The following is a 9,764-nucleotide window of genomic DNA, read 5'->3' as shown; positions in this document are numbered from 1 at the left end:
CACACAGCTTCCTTTCACTGCAGGAGAGTTCATCAGGTTTATCATGCGTGTCACTATGTTCTGTGTTACGGAGGAAGTTCACAATATGTCTCTTCAATTGAAATATGCTGTATGTTAAAGTATGAAGTGCAGCTGAGTATAATTTGTACCTGTGATGCTTTTTATTACACCAGTGAAGGAATTTTAAGAATGTATTGTACATCTTATTAGAAGATGTAGAGAATCAGTCATGCATACTCGTTTTCATCATTGCCCAGATTTCCAAATGTTCTAGTGTCACAAAGACTGTGTTGAAATGGATGAGGTGGGATTTGCGGCCTTACTTGAAGGGAGTTAGTGTCGAATGAGAGCTCTCAACTTCTCAGCCTGAAAAACAAGGCTGCCGCCACACTGACCGTTTTGATTAACATTTACCATTTTGTCGGCACCTGCCATCACATTTGTACTCTGGAAAAATCTAGAAAATATTGTAATGGGTGTATTGATTCTAATAAGGTTAGAAACTCACCGTGCTTATACATTACACTATTGATTTGCCGGAATGCACAAAGCACAGTGGCCCATCAGTTTTCAGTCGGACAGCAAAAATATAACAGTGAAGAGATCAATACAAGTTAAAATTTGGCCTATTATTTCATTGCTTGCCATTATTATGGTATTCATTACAAAATGCATTGCATTAATACATATGGGTGAGTTACATTTCACTGTAATATTTCTCAGCTATTGGTTATTTTACTATTTTCTGTCTTTGAAGGTGCACTATGTAGTTTTGGGGGAAAAAAATAATCAGAAGATCATCAACTGATTTTTTTTTTTATGTCAAAACAAACTAAATAAACAAAATCTCTTTGTTTTCATGACTGAATAAGCTGAATAAATGAACTGACCTTAAAAGGACAACACAATTGCATACTGTTTGACTTTGTTTATATGTGGCGGACCCTGCCAAAGTGTCTAGTTTCAAACAGTGTTCTGGGGACATTATTTTCCTCTGAGAACAGCTTGTTTTATTCAGTTATAGAAAAAATAAATATTTCCGAGTTTGTATTATTACCTCATTAATATTTTGAATATTGAAACTCCAAGTTTGAATGTATTCTCTAAAACTACATAGTGCCCCTTTAAGCCATTTCATTTCAGTTACAGCTGTGTTAACATTCATTTAGTTATAATAAATTACATATCAATAAACTAATAGGCATCTTCAGCTGCTGCACACATGGTGTATTATTGTGCAGATAGACATCAGTCACATGAACATCAAACATCTCTTCCCACTGCTTCTGGTTAGTATCTTCACATTGGTCAAACAGCGCCCCCCTGGACTGCAACGTGTGCTAAACACCAGAATGCGCGGTGAAACGGGGTACTGCACTCTTGCAGTTGAGGCGCATCGAGACGACCGTTACCCAGAGAGGCCCAGGTGGAGGTGACTTTCTCTGATTAGCTGATGTTTTGTACCAATTACTTTTGTTCGTGTCGCTACAACAACAACCACAACTCTGAGGTTTTAAGTCAGTAGTTGTTTGACCGCCTACCAAATAAATTATAGACAGTTAAAGTTGAGCAACGTCTTTCAAATGAACGTCTCGTCACGGTGACGTTAGTAAGCTAGCTAACGTTAGTTTAACGCTAGTTGTAAGCTAGCTAGTTTTACAGTATTGCTGTTTATAAAAGCAGCTACGGTTTATATCTAATATTCATATTGGACCACTACGCCCCCATGAAGGAAATAAGGGAGACATCCATCTTCAAATAGCGTGAGTCAGATTCACTCTTTTTATTTTTATTTCTATTTACTTGTCTGTCTGTCTGTCTCCCTCTGGTAGCTGTCTGTCCGTCTCTTCACTGGCTCTTATGGCTAACGTTAAGTCCCCCCTGTAGTGGCTGTGTAGCTGTTAATATGACTATCATATTAACTTCGTATAAGTTGCTGTTGTTTCTAGTTTGTCTAGACATTAAATCATATCGGTGTGTTCTTGCTGTTTGCATTAAGGCTGCTGAGTTTACGAAATAAGGTGAACTTTCTCTCATTTGTCATTTGTTAGTAGGCCTGGTCTTGTCAATGTCTGGCAGTTAGTTATTAAATGTGTGTAATACTTTAATCTAATGACTAATAGATAATTTGGGTTATCTAGGGTTTGTATGCCAAGCCTGTAGGCCTGCAGCAGGTAATAAAGGGCTTGTATGTCAAGTATTTAATACCCAATTTCCAGATGCATGATGTCCATTTTTTCAGCCGAATTCATAACTGAACTTGTTTCTCATGGACAATACCGACAAGATGACCTTTTTATATTTTAGAAGAAAAAGAAAAAGTTCAAAACCTGTAGTTCAGTCAAGGCCAAGATGTGGTGAGGATGATTTGATATTTCATAGCTCTAATAAGAGTTGTCGTATTAAAACTTGTAGACTTTTCCAGACTCTGTGAACTGTTGTTGAGCATCTTGAAAATTATGATTGTGTTGTCTTCCTCTGAAACTTAAAACACATCCACAGTGGCGATGACATCATGAGCACAATGGGTTCTTCGTCGTCGTCGTCGTCGTATTATTCTTCTTCTTCTTCTTCCTCTTCTTTCAAGGTGCAAACAGCCTGCCGTATCTGAGTGTATAAATGCTGTGCTTGTTAATTCAGTGAAAGCAATTTGGCTTCATTTCATCGACTATTTATGGACTAGAATCACACAGATACTGATAAATAGCTGATGAAATATATTTTTCCCAATATCAGGCTGATAATTTATCAGTGCGATAAATATTGTGCATCCTAAACCCACATTCCCTTTTGATGTGAACACAGGCTTTTTAGTTATTCGTGAATTCATTTTGGGAAGAATTTGTACTGTTACTGACGTGTACTTTATATTCAAGTAAGTTTGGAAAATGCGATTTATATTGTTATTGCTGCCACGAGGGTAGATAATGTGTGTAAGCCGTGTGTTTATGACATGTATTGTTTCTGTTTGATGTGTGACCAGATGGTAAAGCTGCTGTCTAAATGTCATCCTGTGGTTAAATGGTAGTCTAGATAGTTTATTTGTATTCCACCAAGCAACAGATTTACAAATATGAATATAATCTCTTTGTTTGAAAAATTACACAGGCATCCCGCTTGATATCTTGACATCACACTACTTCTAAAAATAGTTTCAGGCATAATTTACTTTAAATTACATTCACCCAGTTTTGCCTCTAAGGTTGTAATGGACCAGAACTACAACTGTATCTTCGCTAAAATCGTCTTCAAAAACAGACACAAGAGTTTTTATTCAATAATGTAGAATCTGAAAAATATTTTAAAGAATTGTTTCCCAAAATCTGAAACTTTTCACCTGAATTGATTTAAGTGAAATCTGCTCAAAAATGATTTAATTAATGAGACATTTTTTAAACGGATACTAAACACATCTGGTGTTTGTATTCCTTTAGACTTGTGAGTCCCAAGGTGACATCTGGGTGCAATCGGTGCTCCACAAGAGGATTGTAGTTGTACCAACCAGAGTAAACAGCAGTTCCAGTTGATAATTACTCAGTGCCCCTAAAATGGAAATGATCATGCAAAATGATGATTGTTCAGATCATAAGTGTGACTGCCCACATGATTGCCTACTCCCTGTGCAGTGCACACTGTTAAATAATTCTGTACACACAGTTAAATAATTCTGTACCAAAACTCTAACAAAGATCATATCAGATGGGGTGCTTTGGAACAAGCGCTAATGAAATGGGGGTCTTTAGTCTAATGTGTATCTAAATGGGTTTTCTTGATGTGAAAACATTTGGCGATTCCTCATTTAGACACAGAGCAATATTGCTGCTGAAGCAGTAAAACTGCACTGCGCTGCTGAATATGTGACAATTTGCTACCCAAAAGCTGGAACAAAAGTTGGGCTTTTGATTGAGCCAGTCTTTTCTGGCAGAAACCACTTGGATACTGTCTTGCAGATTCAATCCACTAACCTGTCAGGAGGTCGAAATTGCCAGCAGAAATAGCGTGAGTGTCGACAGAGGGCTGCAGTGTGAGCAGATCAGACATAGATGTGATTGGGAACTTGATCAAAAGCAACAGAGATCCAGTGTGAAAAGGAAGCACTGCTCATTCACATTGCTTGAGGCTGGATAGCAGACAAGGTGATTTCCTTCTCAGTTTACCCATGGGTCCGAACGAGTCAAAGCCTGATGTAAACTTGTGTTAGTATAGCTCAGACCTTCTACTGAAGTGTCTCTGAGAAAGGAGTAAGTAAGACAGAGCTAGGCCGAGACATTTATTTTTCAGTTAATAAATCTATACACACCATGGAGAGCAAAAAGAGGAGTTATTTTTGTTCAGCAACTCATTAAAACATGCTTTAGGCTATGTGATCGTATCACATGTTTTTGAGGGGAGGAGTATGAGTGTTGCATGCTCAAAATAGGCCATCCAATCCTGTGAGGAGTTACTGTGTGAAGTTATTCAATCGGGTGATGACTGAATTGTAAAATACAAACACTTCCCCCACTTCTGAGAGAAGAAATTGTTTCATTTTCACACAATTAAGATGGAAATTGTTCATCTGATACCCTCTTAGTGGCAGTAATCTTACAGTTAATGTCATACCAAAGGGAAGACAACCACAGCTCATGCGGCAAAAACCCCCAGCTCTGCCATTTGTAAGGAGATGGTTTATAACTGTCACTTTTGGTGTTGCTGTAGGGATTTTCAGCAGTAATCAAAAGTACACATTGTACATTTTAAGCATTCAGCTTTTGTTGATGCAAGGTCATTACCATACAAAGCACTGCAGTCATTTATTCTTTTTTTATGAGACACAGTGATGACATGGAGGAAAAATCTATATTATATCAGTAGCGTAGCCACAAATATTAATTTAGGTGGGCCTGTAGGACATAAGGTGTGGAAGAACCAAAGCATGAAAATATGTAGATCAACCCTTACAGTTTTTACTCTTTATTTTAAGATCTCATTAAAACATTACTTAGAGTATTTGCCTACTGTCAGTTGTATACATTGTATTGAAGAAATTAAGGTGGCAGAGGCAAGCTGCAACTTCGTTTTTACCGCAATGCTGCAATAAATTCCCCAATAATATTATAGCACAACCGTTGCATAGGTAGGTGAGGTGAGTACACCGTTGTTTGTATCTGTATCCATACTTGGCAGGGAATGGCAGGTTCGGGTTAAGAGGCTGGATGGTGGAGAAGCATCCCAGATGTTGGCGTCCATGTTATAGATAGCTGTTTTCTCACTGCCCTTATCCGTACCTCTTTCTCAATGCATGGCCTCTTAACTTGAATGAAACTTGTCAAGACAGTTTCATTTTGACATCTCTGCCATAATGATCTGTCACTGACCATCAATAGAATGGCGTAAAGGCAGTGTGTGCGCCAAGGTGAACTTTAAACTTTCTTAACAAGTGATGTGAGGTCTCTCTATTAGTCTACTTTTCCAAATAAGTTCAATAGTGTAAAGAATAATGAGAGATAATATGAAGAATTGTTTTTAAATTAGCTGCTAACTTCATTTCTTTTGATCTTGCTCGGTGTGCCAACTTAAGACCGTGCTTTAGACGTGAAATAACAGTTTGGATGTCATGACATCTATGTATTGTGTTGCAGAGATATCCACTGAAGTTAGCATGCTATCCAGCTAGCCCCAGCCCATCCCAATGCAGAGCTCCTGTACTAGTGGTGGAAACGCCAACAGTACCCCAGTGCTCTGAGCTCCCAGTCCAGATCCCTAGCGGCAATTCTATCTGTGCTTACTACTTAACAGCAGCTACAGTTAGCAGTTACCCTGGGGGTATGCTGCCTCCTATTTGTTTTAATTATGAATTGGACATGTGGCCAATTGCACCTTTTAATATTTGCACAAAGACCAAGAAAAGAAGAAAAACATTTTGATTATGAAACTAAATACATGTATTTACATATATATAAAATTTAAATATTTTGTTAATAAGCTGTAGAAGAGAGTGAAAGAGGATGCAGTCCAAGAGAATAGTTTATCTTTTGGCAAACCCATTCTACAGTATAAAATGGCTCTCCTGACATCTCTGATGGGACATCTCAGCTATAAATGAACGGTTCCAGTTGTCATAGATGTCCCTATCCATTCAAATGTGTTGGCTGACCCATGCCATTAGTGAATAAACACAGATAAACCATCTGTGTGTAGGCAGCAGTCTGTTTGTCTGACATTAAGCATCAGAAACTGTGCATGTAAGTAAAGTTATAACTATCACATGTCACAAGTTTTCACAAAGGATTTTTACTTTGTCAGTAACTTAATGAAATGGCTTAAAATTACATCTACCCACAAACAACAATTGTACTAAAGTGACACTACACTGACAATATTGTGATTTTTCTATAATTGGCTATCATTATGAAAATCTATATAATTACTGCTTGTGATACTGAGTGTATACGTAGTCTCACTCACAGCCCATCACTGAAAATTGCTGTAAACAATTCAGGGCTCTTTTCCATTTTCTGAACACAGTAAACATGGCCCTTAGGTTCAAACAAAGAAAAGCACTGTGCTTGAATTGTAGTCTATAAATATACCTTGGAGTCAGCATCAGTACATTGAGCACACCATAAAATCTGTCCATTTTGACATGTGTCATGATCATAACACATTAATTTAAAAAGTGCTTGAAGGCTTTCACATTGCAAATGATAGCCTGAAGATAAATTTAAATTGTTCAGAAAAACAAAACAACTTCTTCCATCTGTAGAGGTAAATAAATGTATCATAAACTATAGTTTATTGGCCATTGAGCTATCCTCATATTTTCTCTGCTGTAGGGTTGTTGGTTGTGAGACTAAGGAAGGCTGTCTTTTATCGTTTCAGTGGACCAGTATATGTGGAAAAAGTGCAATGTTCTCAATACCTCAGCCAATTAAAATGGCAAATTGCAGTTATTTTTGCAAAATGTCAAGTTGTTGCAAATAGGGGTTGGTTAAATTACCATTACTACTTCCAAAAATGATTGTAATGTTATGATTTATTTCAGCTGTTTGTACAGGTGAAATAAATTTGTATGTTGCAGCGCATAAAAATCTCTTGCATATTCTCATCTTTTAAAATAGTTGAACACCAACCCATTTTTGTAACTAATATAATGTGTTGGACAAAGCACTTCACAGCTGAAAAATGACCTTGTCAGTACTCTCTAGTGGACACAATGTGTAAGACCATCACAGTTTCTTGACCACATACACACACCTGGGCAATACAAAGATATTATTTAATTATCTTGAAAGGCTATATGTCATTTCCTATCGTATTATATGGTTTCTGTTATATCATGATATGACTGATGTATAGTGATCTAATTTTCTGAACTTGCCAGACTGTACTACTTGTTCTAATACAGTACTTGTCATTAAATCCACATTACTGTTGAATATTTTGAAAAAGTCCCAATAGTCATTCCTACAATAATGTCACAATATCAATGTTGAGTTATTGGGGGAAATATTGTAATATTTAATTTTGTTGCCCAGTTCTAGCCTTTATCAAAGGGATTTCGAGGTGTCAAAACATTAAGATTTATATCATATATCGCAATATAGCCTAAATATATTGGAATTTTTTATTTTATTTGACTTGTGATTTTAAGGTAATTTTAAGGTCACTATTCGATTTGATTTTAAATTTAAAAAGAATTTTCAGCCTGAACTGCTATGCCATTGTTAGACCCGGATCTTGATTGGGAAGATCATTGGTTTTATACCCTGATGAATGTAATTTACATTTTCAAATTCTTCCTTAAATAGATGGAGGTTTTACCAGTGGCGGATTTAAGATATTTGGGGCCCAATGCAAAGGCAGGCATGGGGCCCTCTGAAATGAGAAGACAACACACAAAACAACAGGTCAATTATACAGATACATACATTTTAACAGAATACACATGTATTATTTGTTTTACCTTTTGTCCCTCTCTTCCTGTCCCTTTTTGATGTTGTCTCTCTCCCTCATTCTGAAAACAAACACACACAAAACACAGTATAAGGCTCAACTTATAATTTTGTCTGCTCAGCTGTATCTCAGAGGCAAATACTGCACTTTCTACTCCACTACTGTACATCATTTACGTTGCTGGTTACATATTTCAAACCCTTCCTGCCCAGTGAAAACCATGTACCCTCAAAATTATGATTTAATGCTAATATTTGTGATAAACTGAAAGAGTCTTCCTTTGTGGGGTGACTTCTTAAGCCAAAACTCTTTAAAAAATCGTCTTGGGCCAGCTGGAAAATACATCATGCCAAGACTTCAGTGAAGTTAGTTTTAAGTTGGATATTCGACATTCCCAAGCCACTCCAACATTTCAAGTGCACCCGTATTGCAGACTTTACATTAAACACACGGTGAAGACGGCTAGAGCATGTACCGAGCGTGTATTTAAAGCAGAGATACTGTGTTTAAAGCTATTGAGAAGCTATTGAGCTAAGATGCTAATATTTACATATAGCCTAAAAATTAATAAAAAATTATGAACAGATGTAAAATGTAAAAACAAGAGGCGTATCTCATGCAGCCAGTGTAGTTACATGATCCCAATATGATTTTGAGTCAATTCATCACATGACCTGGAAGCTATTGAGCTAAAATGCTAATATTTACATACAAAAAATATAAAAAATAATAGAAATTAATAAAAAATATTTAGAGATGTAAAAATTTAAAAACAAGAGGCGTATCTCATGCAGCCAGTGTAGTTACATGATCCCACACTGATTTTGAGTCAATTGATCACATGACCTGGAAGCTATTGAGCTAAAATGCTAATATTTACACATAAAAATTAATAAAAATTAAAAAAAAATATTTAGAGATGTAAAACGTAAAAACAAGAGGCGTATCTCATGCAGCCAGTGTAGTTACATGATCCCAACATAATTTTGAGTCAATTGACTCAACTGCACATGCGCAGTAAGAAGGACTGATCCAATGTAGTGGAGACTGAAGGGGGGGGCCCCGACACACACATAATACGATTAGCATTCTGCTGGCATTTTAGCGAGAGGATTTTAATCAAAAACATAATTAATGTGCGCAAATAAGTAATAACTGTATTAACCATAAGTGTATGAGGATTTTTATGGGGCCCTCAGGAACTTGGGGCCCTAGGCAACCGCCTAGTTCTGCCTAATGGTAAGTCCGCCCCTGGGTTTTACAATAGTTTGACTTTATCCTGGCAGCTTTTTGCAGGTGAGGTTGAGGCAAGTTCAAATAATGTTCACCAAAAATAGCAAAAAGATTCTAGAGCTCAAGAAAATTATCATGGATGCTCATTTCAATCAATTTAAGATTTAGAATCACTATCATGACACCTTTATGTCCAGCCCTACATACAATATAGAGTATCTTTAGCATTTCCGTGCTGCAGTTTTCTTACCTATTTGCTGTCTCATCTTTAATGGATTCTTTTCTTGTGCCTTTACTTCCCGTTTGAAAGGGTTGCCACTGCTTTGTAGTAAGCTTCTCACAGGACTGTCTATATTCTCTGAGTTTTGGTCAGTAATAGAATATTTTCCTAACATATCTGATGGGATGGGCTTTTGAATGAGTGAGTGGGCACTTGATAGAGCAGATAGAGTCGAATGCTGGCAGCATGTGTGTGTATGTGTGAAGGAGTTGCCCTTGTGCACAAAGTGGGATAATAAGGGCATGTGCTTAGTCTTGCCACACTCTTAATATAGGATATTATTACTGAGCACGCACTTCAAGTCAAGCATGATTCT

General features: G+C 37.0%; 1 protein-coding gene across 3 annotated transcripts in view; it reads left to right on the top strand.

Moving 5' to 3' along the window:
- The first annotated feature begins 1,387 nt into the window (after positions 1-1,387).
- Positions 1,388-9,764, top strand: part of cxcl14 (chemokine (C-X-C motif) ligand 14) — a 125,875-nt gene continuing 117,498 nt past the window's right edge. The window contains exons 1-2 of one of the 3 annotated variants that reach the window (XM_084353199.1): positions 1,389-1,763; positions 7,791-7,889. The gene's annotated coding sequence lies outside the window, so the exon portion shown is untranslated. Of the gene's footprint in view, positions 1,764-7,790; positions 7,890-9,764 lie in introns of all 3 variants that reach the window. The other 2 variants (XM_084353200.1, XM_084353198.1) reach the window with 2 other exon arrangements.

Source organism: Pagrus pagrus (genome assembly GCF_965226575.1).
Source record: "Pagrus pagrus genome assembly, chromosome: 5".
NCBI classification, from domain to species: domain Eukaryota; kingdom Metazoa; phylum Chordata; class Actinopteri; order Spariformes; family Sparidae; genus Pagrus; species Pagrus pagrus.
Note: the sequence above shows the minus strand (reverse complement) of the source record. Positions and strands in the feature narration are given on the sequence as shown.